The 15049-nt window shown below is 46.3% G+C and overlaps 1 long non-coding RNA gene across 6 annotated transcripts in view; it reads left to right on the top strand.

The window, feature by feature from the left end:
* The first annotated feature begins 397 nt into the window (after nt 1-397).
* LOC103099157 (uncharacterized) overlaps nt 398-15049 on the top strand; it is a 118576-nt gene continuing 103924 nt past the window's right edge. For 3 of the 6 annotated variants that reach the window (XR_008912742.1, XR_008912737.1, XR_008912738.1), the window contains exons 1-2: nt 2867-3429; nt 8716-8826. This is a non-coding gene — a long non-coding RNA (uncharacterized LOC103099157). Of the gene's footprint in view, nt 576-2866; nt 3430-8715; nt 8827-15049 lie in introns of those variants that run through there. The other 3 variants (XR_008912741.1, XR_008912740.1, XR_008912739.1) reach the window with 3 other exon arrangements.

Raw genomic sequence — 15049 nt, 5'->3', positions numbered from 1 at the left:
TGAGGAAGGAGCTCGGGGACCCCCCCCCCAAGGCACACACAGTTAATCTGGTCAATGGAGGCATGTTGTTCAAAGGAAAGCAGCCTCCCTAAACCGGACAGCTTGGGAAGACTAGGGGAGGCTGGCAACAGGCAGAGATGGAAGGGAGTGTGAATGGGGGTTTGTGCAGACTGATGATATAGAAAACTGGGTGATTTTCTTTAAAAAGAAAATTTCTCTGCAATGATGCGCCAATACTTAGTGGTGCAGAAATAAATATAGGGGGTCTTGATACACATTTAATGTTTTGGACATAACGTTCCAGCGAAATGCCTTTGTGTGTAGATTTTTTTTCAGTACTTGCTAAAAATAGCATCAGGGTTTGATCGTGTTCCAGAAATAGACCGAGGGCTGTACTGGCATAAAAAGCCAGCGCGGGTGGAAGAAAACCTGGACATCACTACATTTTTTTTTTTAAACTCTGGAAATTAATTGTTGGATTTTTCCTCTCTCTTTTCCCCTCTCTCCTTGTCTCTCCATTTCCCCCTTTCCTTTCCCTTATGTTTCTTTCTCTCTCTTAAGGAGTTCCCGTTTGGGTAAGTAGTGTTATGTCATATGCATGCTGCAGACAGTGAGTAGGGGCTGATATTTGTTTACTTTATGTATGTTCGAGTCTTGTTTTCGGTTCTTTTTTTTTCTTTTTAAAGAGGAGTGGGGTGGGACTGGCTAAAGAAGGGTTATACCTGTGTACATAACGAATTTGGTGCATGTAAGGGACTAAAAGAGGTAGGGAATTCTTGAAGAACTGGGGATCACCCTGATGATAAATCTTTGCAATAGCTCCTGCAACTCTATGTCGGCGCTGTTGAGTCTCTCTCAAGGTTGGTCAGACTCGATCTAATGTCCCACATCTCCAGTAGAAAAGCCAAGTGTAGATTCAGGTTGCATGAAAGGAGGGAGGGGAAGGAAGGAGAAGGTAAATACACATAACACTCTGAAAAACTTCCCCGACCCTCTAACAAACCTGGTCTTCTACAACTCGGAGCTGAAAGTGGACTCCAAGAGTGGGAGCTGTCCACTGTGGGAAAGGTGCTGAAAACTCCGGCCAGATTAGCATAGGGCGCCAGTAGGCGGAGTTGGCTCGCGTTCTCTTTAAGCCTTGCCTGAAAGAGAGGAATGAGGAGGGGAGGGGGTAAATAGTATTCAAAAGGGGATAGTCGTGACTCTGGTAAGAGCCTTAGGGAAAGGGTTGGGAGGGAAAGTGGGAAGGAAAAAAAGGTGGGGGTAGGAGGAAGAGGTGTTATATTCAAGGATGAGCAGGGACCTTGCTCTCCAGGAACCAAAGCCTGAGCCTGAATCTCAGTTCAATGTGTAAAGCCGTGATGACAGCCTGGGTCTCCATTCGGAGTCCCCTGCTCCTTCGCGCTCCTGGGTTTAAAAGATTTGTACCTGACTGTAGTGATTCACAAAATAAGAGGCTATAGGTTATCCCAAGATCCTTTTCCTCCCACCTCATCCCCCCCCCCACCCCCCGCACCTACACACATTTCAAAGTGTTCCCATATTCAGCAGGGTTTGGGTGCGCCTTCGGGTGTGGTTTGTATTATTATTGTTTCCCTTCCCTGGTCGTCCTAGTCATAGCCTCTTCAGATGAGTAGGTGGAATGACTGAATTAGAAGCGAAGTTACAGAGACTATTGCTTGCCAGTAACCTCAGCCTATGTCTTTGAGAAGGGGCGAGAGAGAACGAGTCTATAAGTTCCCAGCTGTTATTAGGGAAACCATCAACTCTCTGGTGTTAGGAGAATCAAAACAAACAGGCTACATTACAAATAGCCACAGACACAGCTAAAGATAGGTGAAATGGGAGGGAGACAGAGTGAAAGAAATAGAGGAGAGACTGAGCATCACACACAAAGACATTCATTCTGACTAACTCATGGGAATGGGAAGAGGGATGGTAAGGGGCAGAAAATTATATATATATATATATATATATATATATATATATATATATATATATATATATATATATTCAGCTGACCTGGAAGGGGTATGCAGACACTAAGGAAAGACGTCTGTCTCCTAGACATGCAATGAAGATGGGTTGGGGTTGGTGATGGAGAATCATATATTATTTAAAAATTAAACACACACACACACACATGCAGACAGGAGAGCTGAAATATCCAGAGGAACTGGAGCACAAGGTTAGATGGGAAGAGCTGACCCCAGCCAAGCAACAACCCCTGTATTCCAGGGGCCCTGGGCCCCCTACCCAGGGGAGCTGAAGGGAAAGAGTGTGCAGTTATTTTTAGCTCTGAAGCAGCCCCTCCCTATGCTCAGGAGGCCCCTCCCCATTATATTAGCAACGATTATCTTCATAGCCCTCGATAAGAACAATCATACTCCAAATCACATGTGATCTCGAGGCTTTTATCCCAAACCAAAGCTGCTCTCAAGATTCCTAGCATAAGCCTCAATTTCCCTTCTGTGCCATTCTTTAGGAGCCCCTCCTCCCCAAATCGCTCCCTTTCCTCAACCTTTCTCCCCATCTCCACCCTCCAGGCACTTCAGCTTGTGTGGTCCTGTTTACAAATGCAACCACTTTTGGAAAGAAAGAGGGAAAGGAAGGGGCTATGTATGTGCGTGGGCGTGGGAAGGGGGGGATGTTAAAGCACTCCTAACACATGGAACATGTTACCGTAGCATCCTCAGTCCATCAGTAGGAAAGGGGTAAAACAGCTATTTGGGGCGGGGGGGGGGATCCTATATTCTAGTCCTCGACCTCTTGGCACGAGTTTCTCTCCCCCTCCCCCCTCCCCGAGCTGGGCCCTATTAAATAATTCAATGGTGGCGGGGTAATTTTGGTTGGAACCAGCACGGATTCCCAAGTCGTGACTGCAAAAAGTGAGTAATGTCTTTCAGCTGCGTCATAGTTCTAGTCACAGTTCACTCCGAACTGAGAAGGAATCGTGACTTCGCTTGGAGACGTCCCCTACATGGGGAGAGAGGGGAGGGAGGGAGACGACAAAAACCGAGTGTGGGGGAGAGACCTACCCAATGAAAAGCGCTGTCAAGAGGGCATTTGCACTCCGCCGATCGCTGTCTCTAGCTCTCCCTTCTAAGCCCCGCCAATCTGTCAATTCCTCCCCGCCCCCCCGCCCCCCCGCCCCAAGTCTCGCTCCACTTTCTCGGTCGGATGAGGCTTCAACAAGTTGCAGAAAGAAGGGAACACAAGGGGTTAAGCAGCAGCAAGCTGCAATTGCCAAGATCGTGACCCTCCCACACAGTACAGTAACTTATATACATACCTGGAGGAAGACTTGTTTGCCTTTGGGCTTTACTCTTTGGGGAGTGGGGAGGGGGATTGGGCAGAGTGGGAATGGTGCTACCTCTCCAGATAGCTCCTGTTGCCTGCGGACTCGCCAAGGAGGGCGCCTAGAGAAAGGTAAGGTGTTTGGTTCATTGGTTGGTTGTCTAGCCCGCTGAGTAGAACTTTTTCCCAGGTTCCCTGTACTCTGCAACAGTGTGGCTTAACAGGCTGCCCGACACTTAAGTCCCCCTCGAACGGGGCGGGCCAGGCGCTCTGTGTGTGTGGGTGCGTGTGCGCGCCTGGGTGTGTGTATGTGTGTTCAGCCGTCCTCCAGCAGAGGGGATAGGATGGGATGGGATGGGGTGGGAGGGTGGGTGGGTCTCAGGGCTGGAGGATGTGGAGCGCGCTAGGGTTGAAGCAGTGGATAAGAAGAGGGTTGGAAATGGGGTGTGGGGAGGTGATGGGGACCTTTTGGTGGTACTGACTACTCTATGCCATCCCCTAACTTATATATGTGGGTGCCTGGTAGTTCTAGCAGGAGCATGTCACTTCCATTGTGATATTGGACAAATCTGGCAACTCCCCCCCACCAAGTTCTAGTTTGCCATTCCCTTCTCTGAATCAGTTCCAGATGGGGAGGGTTTCTTCCCCTCTAGAACACCAGTAGAGATATATAGAGGCGGGGGAAGGGACATGGGGGAGGGGAACAAGGGAGCTGGGGCTCCAGCACAAAAGATAAAACCATACCTAGGAACTTTTTGAAGAACTAGAAAGAACCCTAGCTTTCTCTCTGCCCACCATCTTTCTTTCCCCTGACTCCTTTCTCCTCCCATTTCTCCATCTTTCTCTCCCCCCCCCCCCCCAAGGATGCAGAAACACCTATTTGGTGGGCATTGTGGTTGATCCTTGAGAACTCTCCTTTTGCAGATTCCCTTCACCTAAGGAGTATGGTGCCTGGGTCTGGGCAACCCCCCCGCCCCCCCCCAAGCTGTTAGAATGAAACAACACGAAAGAGAACTGGATGATGAACACAGTATCTCCACTAGGATCTTTTTTTTTGGGGGGGGGGGACTTCTCTTTTGGTGTTAGGTATTTGTAACTTGGGGGGGAGGCTCCTCATTTTCTGGCAATAGGTTGAATAATGTGGAGTTGGTGTTTATTTTATTTCCATCCTTAATTATCATTTAATTTAGATGATCTGGTTTGGGTCCCATTGGAAGAAGGTCCCTCTCTTGATCCTGTCTCTTTGTCCCCCCTCCCGTTTCTCTTAGTTTGTTTTTTTTTGGGGGGGGGGCGTCCAACCAACTCGATAGCCTAGCAACAACAATATTTTAACGTGTCTGGGTTTTGTTGAATAATTAGAAATGGAAATGTTTCTTTCTCGTCCCCCCCGCCCCTCCTTTCGGAGGAAAAAAAAAAGAAATGTGAGGTCTCTCCTGATTGGTGGGTGACGATTTTAGTCCGCACCAATGAGCTGGCTGCCTGGTCTCTATTTATTTAGTGCTCTTGGGGAGAGTTCTCTCTTTACGCAGCGCCAGTAGTCGTGGTTGGAACCTCAGCTTGGGAGCAAGAAGAAGGAGTTGCGGAGGGTGGAGTGGGGGGGAGGTTGGGAGGAAAACCGAATTGTACTTCTGCTCCGAGTACCCCGATCTTCGGGCTCGGGACTCCCAGTTCCCCACGGGGACTGGGAGTCGGCTGGAATAGAGGGAGGATTTAGGGTGAGGGGCACGACCGGGAATAGAGTGAAGGCTGAATTCGGGGACCCCCACCCCGCATTTCCCCTTCTCCTTCCCGCACACACACCTTTCTCCCGGCAGAGATTTGCAGAGTTAAGTAGGATCGCCGACGGTTTGGAAAAAGGGACGCGCCAAGAGAAGGAAAAAAGGGTGGGGGGGGCTAGAGAAAAAGATGCGAGGATCCCCGGGAGGGAGGCTAAAACCAAACTGGGGGGTTCGGGTGGGATTGGGAGCCCCAATTCCATTTAAGGTTTCGGCGAGTTCCTGTCGTGGAGGCTGAGCGGCGGACCGAAAGAAGACGACGAGAGACTTTGTCCTTCGCGAATCTTTTTGCGGTCTGGGCTTGCTGTATATAACTATGTAGCCGGGAAGCCCTTACCCCAAAAAGCATTCGAGGAGGACACAATCGCCGAGGGATCATCGTGACCTGCCAGCAAGCCACCGCCGAAGCCCCGGACTCGCCGTTCCCAAAGCTCGGGTTCCCTCGAGCCGAGCCTCCCCCAGCGCGCGTGTCCCCCCCATCCCAAAACCGCAACCCTCCCCCGCCCCATCTTCTCTTCTGTTTCCCTGAGCGCCCGAGGTCGCCGCCCGAGGAAAGAGTCGCCTTCCCTGCCCATCCCGTCCACTCGAGTCCCCCAGCGGCAGCCATTCCCCGATCCTCACGACGTCCGCCTTCCCTTCTCCCCCCTGAACTTTTTAATCGACTTTGTAGAACTGGGGGAATCCGAGTGGACGACAGTGAGAATCTTTGTGTGTGTGGGGGGGGGAGGGGGAACCAAAAATGAAATGAAATAAAAGTTGACAAAAAATATCTCCCCCAAAGCACCCCTGCACACACCCTAGGTCTCCCCCAATCCCAACTGCGGAAAATCAGTCCCGTTCGAGGGCACCTCGAAGAGGAATGACTTCGAGGCATGTTAGAATCATTTATTCTAGGGCCACCAGTCTCCCAAAAGGGTCCTGGGGAAAGAAATCAACCTAGGTGGGGCAGGGTTGTATGCAGTTAGAGAGGGGAGCGCATTAGAGATAGCCAGACCAGAAATTCGACGGGGGAAAGACAGCCAGTTGGGAAGACTCGGGAAAACCAGAGAGTAAGGCGTCTAAAGCGCCATCGGTTCCCCGGAGTCTCTTCCCTCCCTCCTCTCCTTATTTTCAACCTGATTTGGGGTGTCTTTCTCCAACCGAGCCCCCTAAATCTCCCCTGCCCTCAAAACAGAGGAGCCCTAACTATAAGAAAGCCCGAGGAGTGGGGGGAAGCCCCGATGAGAAGCTGATGTTGAGAAATTAGGTTTGCAAAAGGGGGTTCAGCAGCAGCAATAGTAGCTGCAGACTCAACCTTGTTGTGCGCCCAGCCCCAGAGAGGGTAGCTGCGGCAAAAGTGGGGCCCCTGTTCTAGTCTACCGCCCCTCACCCCTCTTTGCAGTCACTCCTGACCATTTTGATCACCAGTCCCCCGAGTCAGGCCCGTATCCTAATTTGTTTTCCAGAGACAACAGCGAGCTACCCGTCGTGACTGTAGCAGTAGGACACCCCCCCCCCTTCCAGACAGACATGAACGTCCATAGGGATGTGGACCTGGGCATAATAATCAGTTTGAGAAACCCAGAGTCGAGGGCATTTTGCCTAGAGGACTTTACTTGATCTGGGAGGGCCTGGATTTTGCCCGTCTTTCCAATACTTGAGCGGTCTCCCCCCTTTACTCAGGCCTGTGCCCCCATTTTGGCCATTTCCTCCCCTAAATCCCCCCTACTCCAAGCCAGACGAGGAGTATGGAATTCTGGGGCTGCAGCACTGCGCCAATCTCTCCCCCCCCCCCCCCCCCCCCTCAGTCTAGAAGCAGGTGCCTGAGCACCATTGTGCGAGAAATCCAGACTCTGGGGCCAAAAAAGCGTCTCCCTCCCGAAATAAAAAATATTTCCCCTTCCCGAATGCACCTTTTGGGAGAGTAAAAGAGTCCCTAAGACTCGACTATAGAAATGGGGCAAAAGCAAAATCTCTGGGTTGGGGCGGGGAGGGTTCCCCTCCCTGCCACTCGGCTGGGGCCGTCTGAGAAGCAAAAGCTTTGGATAAATAGAGGTGAAAGGGTCGCATTCGGTTAAAAATAGCCCCACACTGTCCCCCGACTGTTTATTTGGCTACTCCAGCCCCTCTCCCCACCTCATGGACTCCCTTTTTCTGCCCAGGCGGCCAAGGGAGCCACTTCGCCCGGAGGGTTGCGGGGGAGACTAAAACCGGGAACTTGGAGAAAGCTCCAGCAACCCGAGGAAAGGCGGCTCCTGAGTGCTGGGCTCTCTCCACTTGCCCTCCCTGCTCCATCCTGTTCCTCTTGCCCCTGGGGGATTCCAGGCTGGGGTTAGGGAGCCAGGGCTCTGTTGGGGTGGTGGAGATCTCATGCGTAATGCTATACTCGAGCGATTCCCTGCGTTTGCCAGACAACTGTTGCTTCCTTGCTGAGAGTCTGCTTGGCCGCTGGTGGTAGTAGGGGAGCGGCTGGCTTTTCCTATCCCCCACATGGGGAGAAATGGGGCACTGCTATCCTTGTCCTGGGAGAAGCAGCCGGGACCCCCCCCCCCCGCCCCAAATCTTTCTTTTCTCAAAGAATGACATTATGTGTGAAATTTGCTTTTTTGGTTTTCTCAAGGGGATGTTTACTCCGTGAACATCTCGTTTGAGATCAGACGTTTCCTCGCTCCCTCCACTTCTGCTAAAGAAGGAGGAGGGGGCGGGGGACAAGTGTGATCTCTGTGAACCCCAAAAGTGAGTTACACAAGCACCCCAAACCAAGCTACAGTGCCTGTATGAGGCCCCATTGACTGCGTCCGGGCTTCTGCGGCTTAAACCAAGAATTGCAGTCTTGGCGCTGACGCTCTGTCCCCGGCTCTTACCACCTTGATCGCCCAGCCCCAGGGGCCAGGGGCTGGGCAGTCTCTGAACCTGATGGGGTGGGGGAGGGGTTCCCTAGATGGTCCAGTTTCCCTGCGTTTTGGTATATAAAAATACAAGAACACACGCAAAATAGTGGTGCCAAACGGGCAACCCTAGGGAGCTGCCTAGGGCGCAGAGGGAAGGAAGAGAACAGCCCGAACTTTTTTGCAATTTTTTTAGCTTCAATTGTTGACAGACAGGTGTTTATTTTCGAGTCTGCCTCTGCCCATCTCTTGCCCTGTTCTGGTCTGGAAACAGCTACTGCGAACACTCAAGCTGGGCTTCCCCTTGTGGGGCTGAAATTACTACCCCCAGGTCTTCTCTCCTCTACTAGCCCTTCTCGGGAGTCACTAAATAACATTCCTTGAGGCCCCTCGATTATTTGTGCCCTTCTTCCCACTTTCCAGGGCACCCCAACTATGGGAAAAGATAAGGCAAATGGAAAATTTGAATGCTGATGGGTACAAACACTCAAGGTGCCACCTCTCTTTCTATCAAATCCCTATCGACTCTTCCAAACAGGACCACTTCCAGAGGCCTCCCAGGAATCTGAAATCTGTTCCCAACTGCTTCCCAAGGTCCTGGACAGCAGAGCCTGGGAAAGTTCTCTGGACCACCTCTACCTCCACCCCTCCAACTTCTTTCTCCTTTTTAACCTTCCCAAGCTACCCTAGGCTCCAGGCCAGCATCCTCTCCAGCTTTTCTTGCTCTTTCTGCTGGAGATCATTCAGTGACCTGGCCTGTTTCTTTTTCCTCACAGGTCCTTGTTACTTACTACTCTTGCTGTGATACCTCCAGGAGCCCCAAGGAGACAAGAATGGGAGGAATAGCAAAAACCCTGGGTATGGTACTGACATGACAGGCGACTAAGGTGAGTGCAAAGTCAGCAACACCAGAGAAGGGCAAAGCCAAGGTTCACATACTACATCCTGGACCCCTGCAGTCCCATTACAGGTTGCTTGGGACACCAGGCATTCAGACAGTAAAGTGGTTTTCAAGAGGTGATTTGAGAAGTAAAAAACCACTTACAATATGGAAAGAGAGGTAAGGATACTAGGAGAATGCCTTATAAATCACATTCTTGCCATGAAAATGGGTAGAAAAAAAATCCTTATATGAGATTCCTTTCATTCACTCCTAGCATCCAACCCTCAAAGAAAAGCCCACAAAGAAGTCTATATTCTACTATGAAGTGTCAAGAGATCCCAAAGGGGCCCCTCTTTGTGGCCCTTTAGAGTTTACAGATAGAGCTAGAAACCAACCAAGTAGCTAGAGACAGAGGGAAGCCAGGATGAGACTCTCCCCTTTCAGAGGTTAGCAAGCACTGCTCTGTTTAGTCCAAAATGGTACTTAAGTGGTTTCTAGAAACTCAAATGAATCAAATCTGGAGGGAAGACCTCTTCTTCCAACTGAGTTTAAGTATCTAAGAGAAAAGTGGTAGTTTTGGGGGGAGGGGTAATGGGGGTCACAGGAGGAAGGCTGAACTAAAATCTAATTAAATAAGAATATCTCTGGCAGACAAGTTGTTTTCTTGTTGTTTGAGCTTCAGACTGTAATAGAATTCCTATTTCTTCTAATCCTAGGGCTTTTAAATTTGAAACTAAGAGGAGCTCAAATCAGGCTTCTAAAAGCAAGGTGCCTTATGTGGAAAAGAGAGGAAGTTGCAAGGAATATTAGGGGGGAGATGAAGAGAATGCAAAATTTAGAAGTTGGCAGTCAACAAGGCCTCCACACCATTATGCAATAGGCCTATTTACTATATTTATTCAATTACTATGGCATGAGGCCTTAAAACTTCTCTCATTTTGAGATTTGAACATTCATAAAATAGATGGACTAGAATTGCCTGTGCTTTCCAACTTCATGATTGTGCAGAGGGTCACTGGATCTCTGGTATAACCAACCTTTCCAATTCTTTTCCTTCCTCCCTCCCTTCCTTTCTTTCCTTCTTTCTTTCCTTCTTTCCTTCCTTTCCTTTCCTTTCCTTTCCTTTCCTTTCCTTTCCTTTCCTTTCCTTTCCTTTCCTTTCCTTTCCTTTCCTTTCCTTTCCTTTCCTTCCTTCCTTCTTCCCTCCCTCCCTCCCTCCCTCACTCCTTTCTTTCTTTCTTTCTTTCTTTCTTTCTTTCTTTCTTTCTTTCTTTCTTTCTTTCTTTCTTTCTTTCTTTCTTTCTTTCTTTCTTTCCTTCTTTCTTTCCATTTAAATATTCCAGAATTGGGGGTTTATATAATTCTACTTTTCTATTTTTGTTAATTCTGAGTAGTTAGTAGTTTGTTATTGTTTCTACCTCCTGACCCCAACACATACACTTATTCAGTCCTTACTGTGAGGAAATCTCAGTCAATTCATACTGATGAAAAAGCAAACAGTTCTCCCCATAAAATTTTTTTTTAATCCCTGGCTTTAAAAAAAATAGCCAATGGGTTATAAAAAATAATTCCAACCATAACTATCAGAGGACAGATCAGCATCCTAAGTATTGCCAAAAGCCAGGTCATAGTATCAGTGTTTCTTTTAAAATAACTTGTATTTTGGATGCTGGATTCTATGGAATAGATCAAAGAAATTAATTTATGCTCCCAATTAGTATCTTCTGGGACTTCAGCAAGAGGCTAGGAATTCCATGAAGGATCATTCTGGCCTTCATAAACCTTCCATATACTTCCTTGTTCTATGGCAAGGCCACTATCAAGAGCATGCTTGTACATCTAAGGGTGACTGTGAGCTCATGTGCACACACACACACACATACACACAATACAAATATGGAATTTGCTGTGTCATACAAACAAGGGCTCTGTTTTTTTTTGTATTTTCAGACCTTGCCCAACAGAAGGCAGTTCCATTAGGGCCCAGGCCCCTATCTCTTGTGCCACCGAACAACTTGACATTTCTGATCAATCCTCCCTGTCCCCTAGGACTAGGATGTGGGCATCTGAATATGATCATTCAGGCTAGTCAGCATCCATTGCTCTGAGACACTCACTGTATTATCAAGGATATCCCTAAATTGTTGTCCAAACAATCCTAGGCCAATATCTTCATGAATCCTTGGATGTTTGAAACTCTAGACTTGGTCTGGTCACTGGTCAACTGAGACAGCATAGTCTGAATTTACCATTTACTTTCTATATGATACTGAACAAGTCATCTTTCCACTCTGAGACTTAGTTCTCTCGTCTTCATAAAATGAGGGAATTGGATGTTCTGAACTTCTAAAGACTTTTCTAGTTTTAATCCTAAGATTGTAGGAATCGATGCAAAAATACATTAATTCACTTGTGAAGAGTACAGATAACTCAGATAGAGCCCTTGTTTCTGTTTTAAATATTCTATTGTTGGTCACCATCTTTATATTTAATTGCTCAACATATAAGAAGTAGAGTCACAATATTTTCTACTGGAACTAGACTGACATATAGCTAAATGCTTTTGGTAGTCATCTACATAGGATTTGTTCTTTTCCCCCTTCCCTTCCACAACATGCAAGCATTTAATTTTGAACCCTCTTAGAACATAATTTCAATGAGGAGATTGACAAGATAGACTCTAAAGTCCTTCCCAACTCTGGGTCTATGATCTTGAGCTTTACAAAGTTAAAAGCACTAAATTCCTGTTAGTTATGGGAGGATTAAAAGCAGGAACCTAGGAATTAGAAGTCTAGATTAGCTCTGCCACCTACTTCACATGTAATCCTACACAGATGGTGAGTTAGTGTGCCTCAGTTTTCTCTCTATGAAATGAATGAGTTGGACTATTAGCTGATGTCCAAGGGAACTTTTATCTCTTTGATTCTAGGTTTGAGTCATGGACTTTCCTCATAGCATTATGATTTTTAGTGGGTGCTTGCATTTACAAGTACCATTTCATTTTAAAATCTAACCCATCTATATGATCTCTTTCTAAGAGCAGAAATTGAGGTGTAAAGATAACCCTCAGGATAGTGGAAATAAATACTGGGCAGCAAGTCAGAGATGGAGAAACAAAGTTCAAAAGGGCCTCGGGGAAGGCTGTGGTTGAGTTCTATTGGTGAAACCTGGCCTCATCCTTGGATGCTTGGCAAAGAGTTTTAATGGAGTGAGCAAGTTCCCAGTGAAATAGGACCAGGGTTTTTGTCTTTCTGATAGAGCTGAGACCATCAGCAAGGATTGATTCCTCACCCTTCTTCTCCCCTCATTGCTGTCCTTGGTGCTGGAAGAAATCAGAGCTAGTTAGGACTGGGTCTGGACTTAGAGCTGGTCTCTGGGAGGTCAAAGAGGAGAGGAGGAAGGTCTCTTTGGAGAGTAGGAGAGAAACCAGTTTCCTGACAGAATTAGATCAACCACTGGCCCTTACTTAGCAGAGTGAGTGGCATTCAGACTGATAGGTCTTTCTATGGTTCCATCCTTTTGAGATTTCTGCTGGACAGTAAGGTTCACAGTGAGAGAATTTATCAAAAGTGAAAAAAGAGAAGGATTTGATATTTAAATATGTTAGCTTTCCCTGTGTCTTCCTAGAGGAGGGAGGAGACTATGATTAAATCCATTCTTCCTCTTCTCAACTTCAATAGGTATTTCCTGATTGTCTAAAAAGCTCTTGACCTATAGGAATGTCTCCCTCTATAGAAGAGGGACTCGTGCTGTCCCTAGTTCTCATAAATCAATAAGCAGTAGGAGAAATTTCTAGCTGGAATCCATTTTTGTTGAGGAAGGACAGTGAAGGGAAGGTCTTGGAGCCCAGACTGGCATAGACTTGTTTAATCAGGCTTGGAAGCCATCTGTAAACAATGAGATGGAATGGTGTATTCTGAGTTTGATAAGAGTAAGAGCATAGAGAAGTTCACCTACCTGCTGAGCACTTTTTCCTTTCTCCTAAACCCCCTTCCCTAGTCCTTATGTAAACACAGCAAAGGTATACCTAAATCCCAACCCTTACAGACACTGACAACATGTTTCTACAAACACACATACCTACCATACACATAGTAATCAAAGATGGAGGGCTGGTAGCTGTGTGACCCTGGACAAGTCACTTAACTCTGATTGCCTAGCCCTTACCACTCTTCTGCATTAGAACTAATACACAGTATTGATTCTAAGATGGAAGGTATGGGTTTAAAAAAAAAAGATGGAAGGCTGGAAGGGACTTTAGGGACCATCTAGCCCAACTTCTTCATTTTGCAAAGGAGGAAACTGAATCTCAGAAAAGCCAAAAGTCTCATGTAGCATCACATGAATCAGAGGCAGAATTCTACTCTAGCTCATCTGATTCAGAGAGCTCAACAACACAGCCCAGTGCCTGCTCCTTCACCTTCCACAGCATCCTACAGGAGAGTGTTACTGTGATGGAGAGAGCCCTGGATGTAGTGTTAGTGTATAGTGCAACCTTTCAAACACCATGTAAATGTCAGTGGTTATTACAAATATTATTAGACTCCCAGCATATCTACTTATTAACTGTGTGACCTTGGGCAAGTCAGTTCACTTTGGTAACTTTACTTTAAATCATCTAATCAATCATTCCATAAGCATTTATTAGGCACTTAATGATACTGAACTAGATACATTTCTTTAAGGTCTCTCCCCACTCCAGCTCTCATAATCCTATGTAAAATTCTCACTCACATTTGTGTATGCAACTATACATAGATGTGCATGATATCTATCTAGATATATCTCATATCTTAATTTAAGTCACTCTATCTAGTTATAGGTAGAGGGATGCACATATATAGATAAAGATGAGATAGTAGGAATCTCAACTGAGACTATAGGTATATATATGGTTTATATATGTGTATATATATGATGCATAATATATATACATATAACATGGGTATATCTATAGTCTTTGTTGATATTTCTACTATCTCTCTCATGCACGTCTATGTATAGCTATTTCTGATTGAGATACCGACTTCTGTTTATATAATAGAGATCAGAACCTCTTGTTATAGCCATGCGCACATACCTCTAGATACGATAGCTAAATGGACAGATACCCTTAAAAATAGAGAATGTCTCCCTTCTCCCCTTTTCCCCCTCCCCAAATTCCCATCTCCCCCCCCCAGGCCATTCATCCAGGAATGACCTAACCTGCCTCACTAACATACTTGACCACAAAGCCACACACATGAATCATGTTCAGGATAAGCAGAAGGTATATGATTTCCTGAGTCTTAAAGGCCTTGAAGCAACATTAGTTGAATTGATTTCTCACATTCAGCTGCAGGGAAGGGGGTAGCTGAAGGCTTGCTTTCAGGGAAATAAGATACATGTCTCTATGGATTGTAGTTTCAAAGTCCTCCTATATCCCAAAGAATACCAAAGCTTCCCTATTGAAGCTCAGGCTACTTTAAGAACTAAGAAAGCGTTAGCCCAAATAATTGAGATTTGTAAACCATCACCCCTCTCGAGACCTCAGTTTCCTCAACTGTAAAATGATGATCTAATGATCTCAGAGGTTCCTTTCAGCTCAAACTCCTTTCAATCTGAGATTTCACCTTACATGTATGTGTGGACATTGTAGAAAACTCCCGATCTCATCCAAGAAAGATAGAAAGGGAGACAGATGAGCCAGAGAGAGCCAGAGTGACCAACAGAAACAGAGAGCAGATATTCTCACATATGGCTAGGAACATGGATTTGGTTCTCTTTTGAAATACTATCCAACTCTGTGGTTCCATTGTTTCTTCCTTATCCTAGTTGCAATATATATAGGCAAGAAGGTGTCAAAGAGAAGTCCATAACCATTCTGTCATTTATGACTTTGAGTAAGGGAAGAAGACTGGGGGGCTATCCCAACTGCAATTGCCTAAGATTGATTCCCTAAATAATAGATTTCCTTAAAGACACTCTCACTTAGAAATCTTCATCTGTTTGAACCATAGTCATATTAGGAACACTTCTCTTTCTAAGTTCAAATCCGGACTCAGATTTTTACTAGTTGTGTAACTCTGGGAAAGGTCTGAGATATATAATGAGCTAAAGAAGAAAATGCAAACCACTCCAATATCTTTGTAAAAAAAACAAATGGATCACTAGGAGTCAGACATGACTGAAATGACTGAACGACATTGCACCACTGGTGGTTCAACTCAAGTGGTGAAAAAATCAGT

Source organism: Monodelphis domestica, chromosome 6 (assembly GCF_027887165.1).
Source record: "Monodelphis domestica isolate mMonDom1 chromosome 6, mMonDom1.pri, whole genome shotgun sequence".
In the NCBI taxonomy this organism is placed as follows: Eukaryota; Metazoa; Chordata; class Mammalia; order Didelphimorphia; family Didelphidae; genus Monodelphis; species Monodelphis domestica.
Note: the sequence above shows the minus strand (reverse complement) of the source record. Positions and strands in the feature narration are given on the sequence as shown.